We start from the raw sequence: 17,791 nt of genomic DNA on the forward strand, positions 1-17,791 counted from the left end.
AATTTTGTATTGACTGTAATTTTGCCACCTGTTCACCTATTTTTCCAGATCATTTATGAATATGTTGAATATCACAGATCCCAGTGCAGATCCTTGGGGGACCCTGCTATTTACCTCCCTCCATTGTAAAAAATTACCACTCGTTCCTACCTTTTCCTAATGTTTAGCCAGTTACTGATCCATGAGAGGACCTTCCCTCTTATCCTTTTGACTGCTTAGTTGTCAAAGGTTTTCTGAAAGTCCAAAAATACTATGTCAGCTGGATCACCCATGTCCACATGCTCGTTGACTCCCTCAGAGAATTCTAATAGATTGGTGAGGCCTGGTTTCAGCTTTGCAAAAACTATATTGACTTTTCCCCAACATATCATGTTTATCTATGTCTGTTGCTGTCTGAACTTACAAGACAGCATGCTGACACGCTCTCAGCCCCCCAAAACTCTCTCTCTCTCTCTCCCCCTACATACACACAACACACTCCCTGTCACACTACACTCCACCCCACCCCCTGCATTTGAAAAGCACGTTGCAGCCACTTGCATGCTGGGATAGCTACCACAATGCACTGGTCTTTGTGGCGTTGCAAGAGCTGCTAATGTGGCCACATCAGTGTGCTTCCAGCAGAGAGTGTAAACACTTGGCAGCGTTTTCCCTGCTGCGGTCTCCGAAGGCTGGTTTAACTCCCAGCGCTCTACAACTGCAAGTGTAGCCATGCCCTAAACTAGCGGGAAATATTTTTTTCTCCAGTCTTTTCCCATCACAGTGATTGTAAGTGTTGCTTGTAACAATAATAACTAAAGCATTATTCAGACAACTGTGTGATATTTTTAAAGGTTAGAGCATTCCATTAGAAGTTATGATGTTTTATTTTTTATTTTATAACTCTATTGCTTTATGTGGAAGGAAAATATGGGTGCTGGAAGGCCCCAGTTCACCAAAGCTCTTAAGCTTGGGCTTAACTTTTTAGCTTAACATTGATTTCCCACTGAACGACTCACATGGTTAGGTGTTTTGTGAAGTGCAGCCTATATTATGAAAAGACTGGGTTCTCAGCTTAGCATTTGAAACAATCCGTTTATTTTAACGCCAGTGGCAAGATCTGTGTTTGACTTGGACAAGCACAATTTGATCAGTGGTCTCTGTGTGCCATTGCTTTTTAAACCAGCGTCCCTGTTCATTTCAAGAGGAAGGTGTGTTTAGTAATCACTGTTACCTATATGGTCCTATGTCTGCGCACACCTTGAATATGGAAACGATGCACAGGTCTTACTCAAACTCACCAGACTAGCTTCCCGTTCACTCTGAGTCTATCAGCCTCATTGCAGCGCTCTCCTCTTATGCATGCACACTGAGATATTCCAGGGGTAAAATCACTTCCTGGACAGGAATCGGTCTCTAATCCAGCCTTACCCCACTTCTCGTTCCTTCCCAAGGCTGATCTCCTCCCCATTTCCCTTCCTTTCGTCCCCTGCCTTTACAGACCCCTTTCCAGTGTTGCCAGCTCTTGAGATATTTGGTGTTTCTCTTAAAGCTCCATCTTGTGGAGTCATGGGATTCATTGAGCCTCTCGCCATTGTAGTTATTTTTTTTAAAGGAAACCTGTGTGTCTAGCCTGCATGGCTGGGGAAGGAAGCTGGGAAATGTGAGCTGAATAGGCTCAGACACCAGAAGGAGCAATACAAACACACAGGCTATTTTGAATGTATTTAGCTGTTGAACAGAGCTAGGCTCATGCTTTTTGAATGCTGGAGGTTGACCATATTGGCCCCCTCTTTTCTTTTTGCCTTGCCCCCCTCCCCCTGCTGATTCTCCTCTTCTCTGCTTCCTCCCCTCTTCCTCCTCCCATTCCCCTCCGCCCCCTCCCTGGGCCCCTGAAGCCGACTCCCTGCACTTCACACTCCTGTCCAGCAGGGGGAGTGTGTCTGCGGCCACGAGGCAGCTGCGGGCCGCGGAGGGCAGGGTTTTTGGTCCCTTTAGAGCTCCCGTCGGGCAGCTCTATATAAGGGGGAGGAGCGGGCCTATCGGCCCCTTTTTCTCGGCGAGCCGCGCAGGGACGGTGAGTGAGGAGCGGCCGGGCCCTTCCCTCGCCCTGGAGGGACTGTGGGGGAGCTCGCCACCCCGCACCCCCGCGGGGCCGGCCCCTGCCTCGGACCCTCCCTTCTTAGAGACCCGGGGCCGTGCTCCGCTCAACGGTCACCCGCGGCGCCTCCCTTCCCCTCCCCCCCCCGGCCGTCCTTCGTGGCGCCTCCCTTCCCCTCTCCCCCCCCCCCCGGCCGTCCTTCGTGGCGCCTCCCTTCCCCTCTCCCCCCCCCCCCGGCCGTCCTTCGCGGCGCCTCCCTTCCCCTCCCCCCCCCCGGCCGTCCTTCGCGGCGCCTCCCTTCCCCTCTCCCCCCCCCCCGGCCGTGTCCGTGTTCGCGGCGCCTCCCTTCCCCTCCCCCCCCCCCCCGGCCGTCCTTCGCGGCGCCTCCCTTCCCCTCCCCTCCCCCCCCCCGGCCGTCCTTCGCGGCGCCTCCCTTCCCCTCTCCCCCCCCCCCGGCCGTCCTTCGCGGCGCCTCCCTTCCCCTCTCCCCCCCCCCCCCGGCCGTCCTTCGCGGCGCCTCCCTTCCCCTCTCCCCCCCCCCCGGCCGTCCTTCGCGGCGCCTCCCTTCCCCTCTCCCCCCCCCCCCCCCGGCCGTCCTTCGCGGCGCCTCCCTTCCCCTCCCCCCCCCGGCCGTCCTTCGCGGCGCCTCCCTTCCCCCCCCCCCCGGCCGTCCTTCGCGGCGCCTCCCTTCCCCTCCCCCCTCGGTCCGTGTCCGTGTTCGCGGCGCCTCCCTCCCCCTCTCCCCTCCCCCCCCCGGCCGTCCTTCGCGGCGCCTCCCTTCCCCTCTCCCCCCCCCCCCCGGCCGTCCTTCGCGGCGCCTCCCTTCCCCTCTCCCCCCCCCCCCCGGCCGTCCTTCGCGGCGCCTCCCTTCCCCTCTCCCCCCCCCCCCCCGGCCGTCCTTCGCGGCGCCTCCCTTCCCCTCTCCCCCCCCCCCCCCCGGCCGTCCTTCGCGGCGCCTCCCTTCCCCTCTCCCCCCCCCCCCGGCCGTCCTTCGCGGCGCCTCCCTTCCCCTCCCCTCCCCCCCCCGGCCGTCCTTCGCGGCGCCTCCCTTCTCCTCCCCCCTCGGTCCGTGTCCGTGTTCGCGGCGCCTCCCTTCCCCTCCCCCCCCCCGGCCGTCCTTCGCGGCGCCTCCCTTCCCCTCCCCCCCCGGTCCGTGTCCGTGTTCGCGGCGCCTCCCTTCCCCTCCCCCCCCCCGGTCCGTGTCCGTGTTCGCGGCGCCTCCCTTCCCCTCCCCCCCCCGTCCGTGTCCGTGTTGGCGGCGCTTCCCTTCCCTTCCCCCCCTCCCTTGTCTGCTCCTAGGGCGCCCCCCCCCCCGCCCCGGCTACATGTTTTATCCTCATAAGAGAAACAAGAGGTTATATTCAGTTTGGCTGTAGTGTTTAGTTTTCCAAACTGCTCTCCGCCACACACTGATACCTAAATAGTGGGCCCCTGAAGCGCGTGTCCAAATGAGTATAACAAATGCTCTATTTATTTTCTGTGTTTTTGCTGTTTTTACAGGGGGTGGAAATGTGAATACTGCACATGCAAGAGGTTTTCTCCTAGAGCTCAGGTGAGCATCATTTCATGCAGGTTCACTACATGCCCCTATAGGCGTTGCAGATATGGTTGCTATGCCATGTTTGTGTCATCAGGTGGCAGAGAGGAAGAGGCTGTGTCTACGCTCAGCGCTCTGAAATCATGAGCGCTCAGAATGATTAGCAGCCTGACATTTTGTTTCTTTTCTTTACATTGTTCAATATAAATGTAGTAGTCAGTGAAAGGTGTTGGATTAAGAGCTGTGGAGATAGAAGTTTTCTATCAACTGCAGGTATCACATGTCAGGAGGAGGGACAGTTTCTCTGCCCTGCCCCAGTGTGTCCACCTCTGGGCAAGAAGGTAATTGGTCTCTCTACCCATTCCATTGGGGCAAATTGTGGTGATGCCTTTTGCAATGTGGGCATTTGTCCTACGTTGGACTGATGCTATGTAACCTATTGTGCATTACCAGCAGATAGCTGTTTAGTGGCGAACCAATTTTAGTTAAGTACTACCAGTTGGAGCTGAATTTGAATCAGCAGCCTAGAATTGATGAGTATTGTATTCCACCAGTATCAGTCCCCTTCGGTCATTTGGTATCCCCTGGTGATATTGGTTCTGAAGTAGCGTAAAGAGGATGAACAAGGTCTTTTGTGAAAATTCACTGTTTTGATCAGCAAGAGTGGGGAGCTCTAACTTTGTTTAGGTACCATTGTGACCTGGTGTTTCCGTGAACTGCAATTTACTCGGTATTTGGCGATCTTTAAAATTATAGGTGGACCTGCCCTGATATTTCACTCTGCAGACTGGGATTCTTTAATGGAAATAAACGCCCATCTAGCACATTATTCCCCCCCGCCCTCCATTTTTTCAAGAACATTATGTTTGCAGAGGTGAGCCTGAATCCAACTCTGTTTCTCTGAACTCTGAAATAGCCTAGATCCAAACATCCCATCCTTTCCATCTCTCTTGAATTATAATTCCTTTTCATGTCAAATTTTAGAATGATTATAATTGCTGTACAGTGTGTTTTGTCTTTTTCGGCAGAACAATCAAAAGATACCATGGTCCAAGAAGTCTGCATCCTAGGAATGAGGTGAGCATGGAGACCGTGTACATTCTAAATAGTACTTCCATATATCAGAGACCATCGGCTAAACCCTTGTCTAGACTAGGAATTAGGATGTGTTAGCGATAAGAAAAGGAGGACTTGTGGCACCTTAGAGACTAACCCATTTATTTGAGCATAAGCTTTCGTGAGCTACAGCTCACTTCATTGGATGCATCCGATGAAGTGAGCTGTCGCTCACGAAAGCTTATCTTCAAATAAATGGGTTAGTCTCTAAGGTGCCACAAGTCCTCCTTTTCTTTTTGCGAATACAGACTAACACGCTGCTACTCTGAAATTTTGCTAACAATGTTGACAGCCTGGAGTGTAGACAAGGCGGTGTGCCTTTAACACATGTTAAACTGACATGGGTTATACACACAGCCTTGTCTACACTAGCCTGTTAGTATGTCTTGTCTAGACCAGAATTTGGAAGTAGTTAGCGAAGTCCTTGATGTACAGCTCTACAATCAAATACAGATATAAGCTACAAAATGGCAGGTATTTGCATTTCTTTAGATTGCTGAGAGATGAGAGCTGTCTCAGAGGAGCTGCTCATGAAATTCTGCAGCTGTTTGTAAGTGGATAGGGGGTGATTATATATGTCCATTTCAGTCTCATGGTTGAGGTCCTACTTCGGATTTCTTTTTTGTTTGTTGCTGCTTTGCATTTATTGTGGAAGAATCGCTACTTCTCTTCAGCATCCTATATATTAATCGTCCCATGCCCCTAGAGGCGTTACACTTGTGGCTGTCATGCCATGTGTGTGTCATTAGGTGGCAGAGAGGAAGAGGCTGCGTCTACGCTCAGTTGTTCTGAAACCTGTGAGCACTCAGAATGATTAGTAGCCTAACATTGTTTCCAAGTATACCTGCTTTCTCCAGAGAATTGGTGAAAGATGGCGCAAATATCCTTTGAAAGGCAGTTAAAAGCACACTAATTTTAGCTGCGTCAGGAAAAGGCCCTACATCCTTGTATGCAAGGACAAGTAGAAGTGACTGTTCTATTCTCGGGAACTCCTCAGTCCCATGTTTGCCTTTGAAACTGTCTTCTGTGGCCTTGGGAAGATTGCTACTTGGTGTCTGTTCTGCTATCTGTAAATTGGGGTTAACGTTTTAATACCTCTCATGAGATTTTTTGGGGGTTGTACTTTTAAAGCACTTTAAAGACAAAAACTATCAAATAAATTCTAAGACTCTGGAATGAGAGATTTCAGAGTAACAGCCGTGTTAGTCTGTATTCGCAAAAAGAAAAGGAGTACTTGTGGCACCTTAGAGACTAACCAATTTATTTGAGCATGAGCTGAGCTGTAGCTCACGAAAGCTCATGCTCAAATAAATTGGTTAGTCTCTAAGGTGCCACAAGTACTCCTTTTCTTTTTGGAATGAGAGAGTGACTTTCCGGTTTATCTAATGTCTCTTTGGCCGCAGTTTAAGCTATGTGAAAAAAGGACATTCTTATCCTGGAATAAGAATGCCACATGAGGCGTTCTCCCAGTATACCTATAGCAGTCTAATTATTCAGCTATAGTTTTGCTGCTTAATTTCCCATGTAGACAAGCCGTAAGTAATGCTTCTATTCAAATGTTAATCCATTAGCTTCAGTTCTGGGTTTGTGAGACTTAGACACACTTCTTAATGAAAGAGCAAAGAGATAAATTCTGGTTACTTATGAATTAAAGTAGAAATATTTGTGGCTACATTGTTGGCATGCAGAGTGGTTGAATTATACAGGTTACGGAGTGTCCAATGAAAGGGGGGGGTAAGCAAATGATATATGAATTGTAGGAACATTACTGAGTTCACGTATTGCCTGCATGGAAATAAAAGAACAGTTCAGTGGGTTTTACATTTGAATGTATAACTTTAAAATAGGAAGAACTTCTGAGAAGTATTTTAAAATCACTGCCTTGCTTTGCAAACGTTTGATATTCTGTCTCCTATTCACAGTTGCTTTGGAGGAGGACAGCACTAATTTCCTTTGAAATTGTGTAACATAAGTGCTGTTGAAGGTACGTATTATGGCATCCTTAGCACCGGAATCTAATATTCCTGGCATGAGATCAGTTACCACAACTGCTGGTGCCAGTGAGTTGGAGCATAAAAACTGATGTTTAAGGGACATCATGGTCAGGTTATTTTTTTTAATCATATTTATAAAAGAACATATCCTTATCTATATCACCAATAAACTGTTAGATGCTTGAAAATGAAAGAAGGCTTAAAATGTAACTTTCCTTCCACCATTTTTGCTGATTTCCCCCTCCCCTCTTTTAATGCCCGGAATTTATATTAGATTGGTAGTTTCACTTTTGTTGTAATCAGTTTCGCTTTCTTCTTCTCTGCAGCACTGTGCTCATGCATATGTTTAGGTTACTTAGTCTGAAGGGGATTTTTAAATTCAACCTGTAAACTATTTTCATGGAATTAAAAACTTTGAGTACATTTCTCTTTGTAGCTTATATTTCTACAACGTTCATTTTGGATCTAAGCTCCCAGACTATATACCGTTAATTTTGAGAAACACTCAGCAATTATTTTTTCCTACTTTGTGTCCATCTTTGCTTTTTAAGCCTTAAAGAAAAACCCAGTGATCGTGGAAGACAATCCTATAATGCATTCATTATTTAATTTAGAACAATCATGTACATCATTGTCTACTGGGTTTGGGCTGGAACTTTTTTTCTGGCTAATGTAGGAAACTGACAGTCTGTTAGAGCTCTCATATTTTATGTTTTAGATGTACATTATTTGTAAGCACTATAAAATTCATGTGCACACAAGCAGAACTACATTACTTCCATCATAATATTTCCTGATAACCGTCTGGCACAGGGCAGGTCCACCACTAGTGTGTCAACATTGTGGAGACATATTAGTCTCTTAAGTTCAGATAGCTAAAGTAGATGTTTGCTACTTCAGTTGGCAAGGCTACGTTTTTAAATTTTCCGATTACCATTGCCTGCTAATCAGTTACTGCCCCGTGGAGACGTAAATACAACTGCAGTGTTGTCTTTATGCCAGAAGGAGGCAGACAGGAAGCACTGGCTGCTTTGAGTCTATATCCTTAAAGAATGGATGCAGACATTTACCGCGGCTAAACAATTTATTAATTTGGGGAGGAAGAGTGAGGGGGCTGTCTGTTTTCTTTGTATCAGACTGTTTTGTAGAGATTGAATTTGTGTTAAGGTTTTAAAGTAATAAGCACATTTAAGGACTGTTGAGTTTCAAATTAAATTGGTCTTAATGCATTAGTATAGCAATTAACTTGTAATACAAAGTTATTAAAGCACAGAATTTTTCTCAAATGTCTCAACAACAAAATTATGCTAAATCAGTACACACATTTGCTAAAGAACTTCAACGCTGATTGTATGTTTCCACATGTCTGTTTGCAAAATCCTTTCAAACACTGCAAAAGCATTCATCATATGTCACAAGTATGTAATAAAACAAGTTAATTCAGACATGTTAAAGGAATAGATGAGATAAAAGAATACGCTTTCAATATCCAATCCAAACTCCATGCAGAAATTCAGTGAAGTCCTTTTATAAGAGGAATAAACTTTACAGTGCATCCAAAGGTGAAATGCTTTGATCTGATTAAAGAAAAGTTCTGGTTTTTTTTTAAAGCTGCAACGTGGCTTGTAAGTTTTCTACTGAGTTTTATATGTTAATGCATCTGCAAAGAAGCTTGACCTCCAAGCTAATGTTCTGTTAGGAAGCAAAGATATAAACGTGTTGTAATAATTGTGCAACCTATGCCATCTCTGGGAGTATAGTGCAGATAGTCCTCCACTGTATTGGTGGTATAAGGTGACTGAAGAGGAATAGGCTATCGCCAGACTGAGTTTTCTAAAACTCCTGAAGGCTTTGACTAATAGCCTGATAAAATCTGGAAGTGCTGAATGCTGGAAAATGTCCTCATTAAGTGGGCATTATAGGGGCCAAAGGTGCCATTAACCAAATGGGTAGCTGGTGGCTGCAAAAATGAGCCATTTAATTGGGAAAAGGCGCTGCCCGATAGCAGTGGCTTCTTAAAAGAATGTCAATAAGGTTGTGGTGTATACGGCTGCAGTTCTGTGGAAAGATTCATGCATTAAGATGTGAATGTTTCATTTAAAATCCCTGATTTCTTTTATCCCCCTCAAATATATATTTGGTTTCTCATAAGTCTTTAATTAGATCAAGGGTTCCATCAGGGTAGTAAATGCCTAATGAGGCTATTTTAAAACTTCACCTTGTTAAAAGTATAACTTTTTTTAAAATCCTCAGAAAATCATGTTCAGTTGAATTATGCTGCTAGAAAATTAAAAAATCTAAGACAAAAATTTGAGAAAATCAGAGAAAATAGAATTCTAGAATTTGATTAAAATACAGTGACTCAAGCAGATGCTTATCGCTTTGGTTTGAACATGTCAATGAATCTGATGCCTAGTCTTAGGAGATGCAGTTACATTAGGTAAAACAAAAATGTCTTATTTAAAAATTGCCCAGTATTAAGATCACTTCTGTGCAGAAGGGTTACTCGCTCAGTGGATTCCCCAACATGTTAATACTGCTAGTTAATAATTATCTTCCCAAAGCCGGACAGAAATCCAGATATGGACTATACCTTCCTGGGGGACTCATCTATGGTTCTGACTTTCAGCCAGTGAAAATACCAACATTTTAAAGTAAGACATGCTTTGAAAGAAAAACCTTTGGTCACATTGACTCATACCTCAGAATCTAGAGCCATTCCATGCTGTGGCATAATCTCTAAAATAAGTCGTCTTCACTGTATTGCATTTAAATCACAAATATCCAAGATGTAAATATTGTGAAAAATAAAGTACTTTTGAAACTTCCATCTGTCTAACCATTCATACCCCACGTGAAGAGAGGTTGAGGGGGTGGGGTTATAGTATAGCACGGGGTGGGCAAACTTTTTGGGCTGAGGGCCACATCTGGGTGGGGAAATTGTGTGCAGGAGGGGGCTCAGGGCAGGGGGTTGGGGTGCAGGAGGGGTTCAGGCTCCGGCCTGGTGCCGCTTACCTAAAGCAGCTCGGGTCGCAGCAGTACGCACCAGGGCAGACTCCTTGCATGCGTGCCCTGGCCCCACGCAGTGCCACTCTGGGAAGCAGCTGGAACCCTGTCCCTGCGGGGGGGGCCCAGGCTTCGTGGGCTGCCCTTGCCATGCCTCCAGGTACCTCCCCCAAAGCTCCCATTGGCCATGGTTCCCTGTTCCTGGCCAATGGGAGCTGTGGGGGGCAGTGCCTGGAGGCAAGGGCAATGCACAGAGCCCTCTTACCCCAGGGCCCCAGGGATGTGGTGCTGACCACTTCTGAGAGCGGTGCGGGGTCTGTGGCACCACAGGGGGCAATCCTGCGGGCTGTAGTTTGCCCACCCCTGGTATAGCATATTGAAAGCTGTGCCAGAAAGAGGTCAGTAGTAAAATGATAGCCAAATAAGAATCAAGATAATTAAGAGAGTGGGGGGAAAAAAGAAATGATCTGCATAATTACAGTCCGAGATGTTGAGCAGAATTTAAGATAATGGTTTTTTTGGACTAACTACACAATTAAGTAATGGTCTGATTTAAACCAAGGAATACAAAGAAATTAAGAAATTAGGCTAGTTCTCTAGTTACAGCTCACTGGCTAGATATTGCATATGATACCTTATGGAAGTCACTGTTCCTAGACCTGGGCACAGCTAAATGAGTTCAAGAGAAACTAAAAGCCTATGTTCCAATATGTGTTCATCTAGTGTGGAAAATACCAGTCTTCCTAAGGATTAAACAGATGAGCATGGAAACCTCAGTTGAGTTTGTTACTTTACCAGGTGTTTATATGTAATTTCCTACAGATGTAATTGGGATCTCTGAAAACGTTTGAGACACTGCAAATAGAGGTAGTAGGTTGGGACTCCAACACATTTGATTTAAGCACTCCAGCAGCCTGACGGTTGCAGTTGTAAAATCGCAATAGCCATGTGGTGTCAGGCCTTTGAGGGTCTGAGTTTGAGAGAATGAAAGCTCCAGTCTTGACACAAGTGTTAATACGGAACAAACAATTTGTGGAATGGTCATATGATTTCATATTTCAAGTTTTGTTTTTTTAATTCATGTACCCCACCAACATCTTGAACTCATGGAAATAGGAGTATGATGGAAAAGCTATAAGAGACAAACTTGGAGGATTTAAAAAAAAAAACTTGGAAGAGTTGAAATGTTACTGATATAGTGAGAAACTTAATAAACTGTCAAGAAGCATGTATCTTAAGAAAAGTTTAAAATGTGCATTGTTGCATATTATAAATTAAACATAAAACATGTCTTGAGACCCAGTTTAGCTTATGCTGCCTTTGCTTTTTCTTCTTGAGTTGTCTTAGAATTCATGCTTACTAAATATGGCAATAATCTCTTCATAAATATAGCTATAATTTGGTTTCTGCATCAGGTTTTCTTATCAGCTGCCATGGGCTTTTACCTGCAGCTTGTGGCAATGGTGTTATTATCTGAGATGAGTTCTTGTATCAAATCTTATTACTGAATATGCCCAGAAATTACTACAACTCGATCATATTAGTGAAATTAGTTGCCGAAAGGAGATGAAGCAATTTGGATATCAAAGTAATAAAACCTTAGTAAATAACTAAGGCTAGATCTAGTCTGTTGGAGTACAGCTGAGAATGATAAATCCTTGATTGCAAATGGTTTTGGAAAAAATCATCCCTTTGGTGCAGCTCAGTGGCATCCTGGGTAATGCTCTCTGTTGCTATTGGAGACCCAGTTTGAATACCAAGAGCCAAAATCCAAGCTAGACTTCATAAGGGTGTCTAATAGCTGCATCTTCATACTGAGCAGCCATAGGAAGGTGTAAGTTAAAGTAAGAGTTGGAGCAGGTGCAGGACTGCTTAATTTAGCACCTGATGTCCTTCTGTTATTGATCCTCCCTGTATATCTCTCTTGCAGAATCTCATAGAAATTACACTAACATAGATTCTCAATCTCAAGCCTGCTTGCTGATGTAATCATACAATTTAGTTTTGGCTCTGATTGATACGGGCTTGGACCTGCTGTGAGGTTAGCACACACAACTTTTAGTTTTGAGGTGGGAGGCAGAGAGAGAACCTTGCATTGCTCACCAATAGCATCTACTCATTTTGAGATTTGCTACTGATGCTTCGTTCCTCTTTGGCTGGAAGGAAGATGGCTACAAGTTGGCTTTACAGTGGTGATTAGGGGGGAAGGTGGGAACTGGCAGAGGACTCTGAGGGATGCAGAAGACCCTCATAAGCAAGAAAGGATTGGAAAAAAGACCCTATGGCTTGCTAAACTCTCAAATGATTAGATCTTTAACTTTTTTCTGGAGTGACCCATGTCCTGAAGCAACACTGAACCATCAGCCCAATAACCCTACGCAAAAATGGAATCCTTTGCTGTGGACAAGTCACGAGGTTGTGAATGGCTTCTTAACCCTGTATCCTCTTTGTTAAATGGGCCCTGAGTATTCTTTACTGGAACAAAATTCAGCTCAGTGTGTGCACAGAGCCGTATTCATGACTTAAATGCATTGTCAAAGGGATTAATTGGGGTTTACAGGTTGCATAAGGCCTCCTGCCAGGCCTTCAGTGCTGGGATAAATTTTACCCACTGAATCCATATTGCTTTGTTTCTTAGTAATGTCCACCTACCACTGTTCCTGGGCACGGAATGGTTAAAATGTAAGCTCCTTTCGAATTCTTCATTTAGCCATTGTAATGACTTTCCTGAAAACTGGGTTTCATTTTACAGAGCTGTTTTTCTTTGAGAAATGAAATTCTCTGAATAGTCCTTGAGTCATAACTGACTCGGTTCAACATCCTTGGTCCATTGGCTACAGGGACAAGATCATCTTGTTGCTAATCAGAACAGAGATGTATGTTCATGTTAAACGTGTAAGGTACTCGGATGCTGTACCACAGTGATCAGCAAGGTCTTAAATGCAGGGACTGATCAGCTTCTCTCTTTCCTCTCAGAGCCACAATCAGAGGTGTCAAACCAGACGTGCTTGAGGAGCAGTATGATGTACCTTCCTGGGCTACAGAAGCAGGGCTGGCCTTACCATGAGGTGACCTGAGGTGGTGCCAGACTGTGGGGGGGCACCACTAGAATCCAGAGTGTAGAAAATTGTGTCTGCTGCTGGTGCGTATGTATTTTCTCTGATCTAGATGCACAGAGATGGTGGAGTTCTGTGCTAGAGGAAGGAGGGCACAAGATACATAACAGGCAGGCAGGAGAAAAGGTGAGAAGGAATAACAGAAAGCAGCAGGAGCTGCAGGGAGAAGAGAGGAGGAGGAGCCTCTTATGTACCTCTCTAGCACCCCCCAGGAGCCTGGACTGATTAACACCAGCTTCTCAGGGAGATTCCTGTTTCCTGCTGCTTCCCTGAACCCACTTGAGGGGAACAGGCAGTCAACTGAAGTAGTAGGAGCCAGTTAGGCCCTTAAGACACTAATATCTTCCCTCACTCGCTCTGCCACCAGCCTGCTTATTTGTCCTCTTCAACTGAGTGTTGAGAGCCACTATAGCTGGCACAGAACAGCAGTCATGAGTGAAAGAAGAAAAATTCCCTCTGGGGCAGTATTCAGAAAAAGAAAGAAAGCAAAGGAAGCTGGTCTATCTAAGCAGGACGGAGCTCTCCTGAGATACATAGACACAAATGTTCACGGTGAGCCTTCTGGCCCCAGTGAGGATGTGAGTGGTGAGGAGATGCCTGATCTTCCAGTTAATCAGAGTGCAGGTGACCTGGCAGCTACTGCAGCATCCATATCTCCATCTCAAATGGATGTAACCATGTACATTCCTGAAGAAAAGTGTAGATGAGAGAACAGTGTGGGAGAGGCACAAGAAACAGCTGCTGCTGAGTTTAGTTCCTTAAGTCTAGATGATCCAGGACTGTGGACCCACTTGAGCAGTAGCCTGAGGGACTTCCTTATACTGCATGAGCCACAGCAAGTGAAAAACTTCATGTTCCCCAAAGACAATGAAAATAGAAGTTTCCATCCAACACATTACTGGCGTGAAATCCCCAATGGTGACAAAGTGGAGAGGCCATGGCTTATGTACTCAAAAACCCAGAATGCTGCATACTGTGTGTGTTGCAAACTCTTCCAGTCTAATGTTCCAGCCACATTGGGTTCTACAGGAACAGAAGACTGGAAAAATCTGCCTAGAAATCTGGCATGCCATGAGAAGGCAGCAAATCACCAGACAGCATTCCATAGGTGGAAAAAGCTTGAGATGAGGCTAAGGTTAAAGGCCACCATAGATAATCAGCATCAAGTGAAGATTGCATCAGTCTCTTTATTGGCAAAATGTTCTGAAAAGGCACATTGCCATTGTGAGAACGCTTGCTACCCAAAACCTAGCACTGCATGGCACTTCAGATCAGCTGTATGTGCCAAACAGTGGAAACTTCCTTAAAATTGTGGAGCTGATGGCTGAGTTTGATGCTGTACTTCAGGAGCATCTAAGAAGAGTCACCACCCAAGAAATGGAGTACTAAGTGCCACCTTAGAGACTAACCAATTTATTTGAACATAAGCTTTTGTGAGCTACAGCATCCGATGAAGTGAGCTGTAGCTCACAAAAGCTTATGCTCAAATAAATTGGTTAGTCTCTAAGGTGCCACTAGTACTCCTTTTCTTTTTTGCAAATACAGACTAACACGGCTGCTACTCTGATACCCAAGAAATGTACACACACCACTACCTTGGAAAAACAATTCAAAATGAAATCATACGGTTACTGGCAACAAAAGTCAAACAGAAGATTGTGGCAGATCTGAAGTCAGCAAGATATTACTCTGTTATTCTGGACTGCACACCTGACATCAGCCATATGGAACAAATGACTTTAATGGTGCGTTTTGTAACAACAACAGAACCTAGTGAAAATGTCCCTGCAATGGTGACTGTCAGAGCATTTTCTAGTATTGACATTGATGATACTACAGGAGCTGGTATGACAAATGTGCTGCTTAAAAAGCTGGAAGATACGGGAATTGCAATAGCTGACATGAGAGGTCAGGGCTATGATAATGGTGCCAACGTGAGAGGAAATAACAGAGGAGTGCAGACACGGATCTGAGAGTTAAACCCTCGAGCTTTTTATGTCCCATGGAGTTCTCATTCATTGAACTTGGTGGTCAGTGATGCAGCATCAGCTTCTAGTGAGGCTGCTGAATTTTTTAATGTAATTCAAAGCATCTATGTATTTTTCTCTGCATCAACTGCATCAACAAGTTGATGGCAAACTTTGAAGCAACATCTGGGAACATCCTCTCTGACACTGAAACCACTGAGTGCCACATGATGGGAAAGCCGAGTGGAGGCGATAAAGCCTATCAAAAACCAAATTGGGAAGATAGGGAGGATAATGCTATGACAGGAACTGTTTGTGGGAGAACAGTGGCAGAGAGAAATGGAATCACCAGAAACATACATAACTTCAAATTTCTGTGTGACTTAGTGTTGTGGCATGATATACTGTTTGAAATAAATGTTGTAAGCAAGAGACTCCAAGGTGTTGACCTTGATATATCTGAAGCAATGGAACAACTGGACAAAGCAAAGTCATACCTACAGTCTTAGCGGTCAGATGAGGGATTTCAAAGTGTTCTGAAGAGTACACAGAAGTTGGCAGAAATCTTCACACTGAAGCTATTTTCCCACCTATTCAAGAATACAAGAGTCACCGAAGAAGATGACATTTTGATTACGAGGCACTGGATAATCCCATAAGAGACCCCAAACAACAATTCAAAGTTGAATTCTTTAACCAGGTGCTAAATTGTGCAATACAGTCAGTTGAAGAACATTTCATGCAGCTCAAGGAACACAGCAGTATATTTGGGGGATGTTGTATGATATTCCAAAACTCCTCACTATACCTGAAGAAGACCTACACCAGCAATGCAGGGCACCTGTCATAAATATAAAGGGAAGGGTAAACCCCTTTAAAATCCCTCCTGGCCAGAGGAAAAATCCTCTCACCTGTAAAGGGTTAAGAAGCTAAAGGTAACCTCACTGGCACCTGACCAAAATGACCAATGAGGAGACAAGATACTTTCAAAAGCTGGGAGGAGGGAGAGAAACAAAGGGTCTGTGTGTCTGTCGGTATGCTGCTTTGCCGGGGATAGAACAGGAATGGAGTCTTAGAACTTTTAGTAAGTAATCTAGCTAGGTATGTGTTAGACTATGATTTCTTTAAATGGCTGAGAAAATAATTGTGCTGAATAGAATGACTATTTCTGTCTGTGTGTCTTTTTTGTAACTTAAGGTTTTGCCTAGAGGGATTCTCTATGTTTTGAATCTAATTACCCTGTAAGGTACCTACCATCCTGATTTTACAGGGCTGATTCCTTTACTCCTATTTACTTCTATTTCTATTAAAAGTCTTCTTGTAAGAAAACTGAATGCTTTTTCATTGTTCTCAGATCCAAGGGTTTGGGTCTGTGGTCACCTATGCAAATTGGTGAGGATTTTTACCAAACCTTTCCCAGGAAGTGGGGTGCAAGGGTTGGGAGGATTTTGGGGGGAAAGACGTGTCCAAACTATGTTTCCCAGTAAACCCAGTTAGAGTTTGGTGGTAGCAGTGGTTATTCCAAGGACAAAAGATCAAATTAATTTGTACCTTGGGGAAGTTTTAACCTAAGCTGGTAAAAGTAAGCTAAGGAGGTTTTCATGCAAGATATTACTCTGTACCCTAGAGTTCAGAGTGGGGGAGGAACCTTGACAGCACCAGAGACAGTGTTGACACGTGATGACATTCGCGATATTGATATGAGTGATTTAGGTGATGAACTGAAAGCCCTTTCAAGATACATTTCAGCTGGATCAACTCCAAAGGCTGTTCTGGAATATATGTGCACAAATAAGATGACCACCCTCTTTCCAAATGTTTTTGTTGCTCTGCGCATACTTCTAACACTTCCTGTAACAGTTGTCTGTGGAGAACACAGCTTCTCCAAGTTGAAGTTAATAAAATCACATCTACGCTCCACAGTGACACAGGAGAGGCTGGTTGGCCTTGCAACCATCTCAGTAGAGCATGAGCTGGCCCAGACTGTGGACCTTCAGGAAGCAGTTCAAATCTTTGCAACCAAGAAGGCACGGAAAGCACCACTTTGATTATTCAAACAGATAAAAATGCCAGTGTTTACTATGCAGACAAGAAAAGTTACATTTGCTGTTCAGGTGTTTGAAAGTTGTGTTACTTAAAATTTTTGAACAAGGCATTTTAAGTTGTTAGTTCTCCTTTATTGGGGTAGGTAGCAGAGCAGTAACATGAGAGGAGTAGAACAGGAAGAAGGCAGAATGGAGACATTTCAAAGGTTTGGCCCAAGCAAGGGGGAATGGGGGCGTCATTTGAGCTCCCCGCCTCGGGTGCCAAAATGTTGCGTGCCAGCCCTGTACTGAAGTATTGCAGTGTCTAGCACAACATTTTGAGGAATGCATTTATTTAAAGTTCTTATTCTAATATGCTGGTGCACTTTGTTTGCAGATGATGCCTGTAGGTTTGTTTTCTAACAAACCTGACAGCAGAAAAAGAAAGCATTTAGAATCTCTGCACTTGAAGTTTGCTAGATATAGCTTGATCCTCTGCCATGCACTTGCTCAAAGACGCTCCATGCGCTGCAGACCATGAATGTGAATATAATATGGTGTGATGTTAATATATTTTTGCAACTGTAAATGTTTTCTGTAACCTGTTTAGCCAAGGTGCAATAAAGAATAAAAAGCTATTCTGACCTTTACACTGCTTCTGTGTGTGCTCCTGATAAATTACATTAAATGCTATATTCATGTGTTTTCCAGGCATTTTCAGATTAGCAAATGGATAGTGAAACCATAAAAAGACTAAAGTTTAAACAGACTTTCTTCCTGGCTTGGGGTTTGAGCTTCATTTAAGTGTCAGTCTAAAGAGAAAAGGGGCCTACCCAATTAATCTAAAGTGAATTATACTGATGTATTCACAGTACTGTAAGTAATATCCATTTGAACCATTCCAATTTTTTTATTTTATAAAAAATTGTTTAAATTCACTTCTGATTCAAC

General features: G+C 44.6%; 1 long non-coding RNA gene and 3 other non-coding genes across 7 annotated transcripts; all 4 read left to right on the plus strand.

The window, feature by feature from the left end:
* The first annotated feature begins 1,941 nt into the window (after positions 1-1,941).
* Positions 1,942-17,490, plus strand: LOC140899319 (uncharacterized). 4 transcript variants are annotated; one of them, XR_012155283.1, is made up of 6 exons: positions 1,959-2,056; positions 3,581-3,632; positions 4,646-4,694; positions 6,656-6,717; positions 9,292-9,381; positions 12,710-13,311. It is a non-coding gene; the product is annotated as an uncharacterized lncRNA (long non-coding RNA). The 4 variants fall into 4 exon arrangements; XR_012155281.1 differs by lacking the exon at positions 9,292-9,381 and adding an exon at positions 17,238-17,490 and having other exon boundaries at positions 1,964-2,056; positions 12,710-12,875; XR_012155282.1 differs by having other exon boundaries at positions 1,942-2,056; positions 6,656-9,381.
* On the plus strand, positions 3,661-3,793 carry LOC140899456 (small nucleolar RNA SNORA17). Its single transcript, XR_012155341.1, has one exon. It is a non-coding gene; the product is annotated as a small nucleolar RNA SNORA17 (small nucleolar RNA).
* Positions 5,429-5,563, plus strand: LOC140899457 (small nucleolar RNA SNORA17). Its single transcript, XR_012155342.1, has one exon. It is a non-coding gene; the product is annotated as a small nucleolar RNA SNORA17 (small nucleolar RNA).
* LOC140899458 (small nucleolar RNA SNORA17) lies at positions 7,681-7,811 on the plus strand. Its single transcript, XR_012155343.1, has one exon. It is a non-coding gene; the product is annotated as a small nucleolar RNA SNORA17 (small nucleolar RNA).
* Positions 17,491-17,791: the final 301 nt, after the last annotated feature.

Source organism: Lepidochelys kempii, chromosome 16 (genome assembly GCF_965140265.1).
Source record: "Lepidochelys kempii isolate rLepKem1 chromosome 16, rLepKem1.hap2, whole genome shotgun sequence".
Classification (NCBI taxonomy): Eukaryota; Metazoa; Chordata; order Testudines; family Cheloniidae; genus Lepidochelys; species Lepidochelys kempii.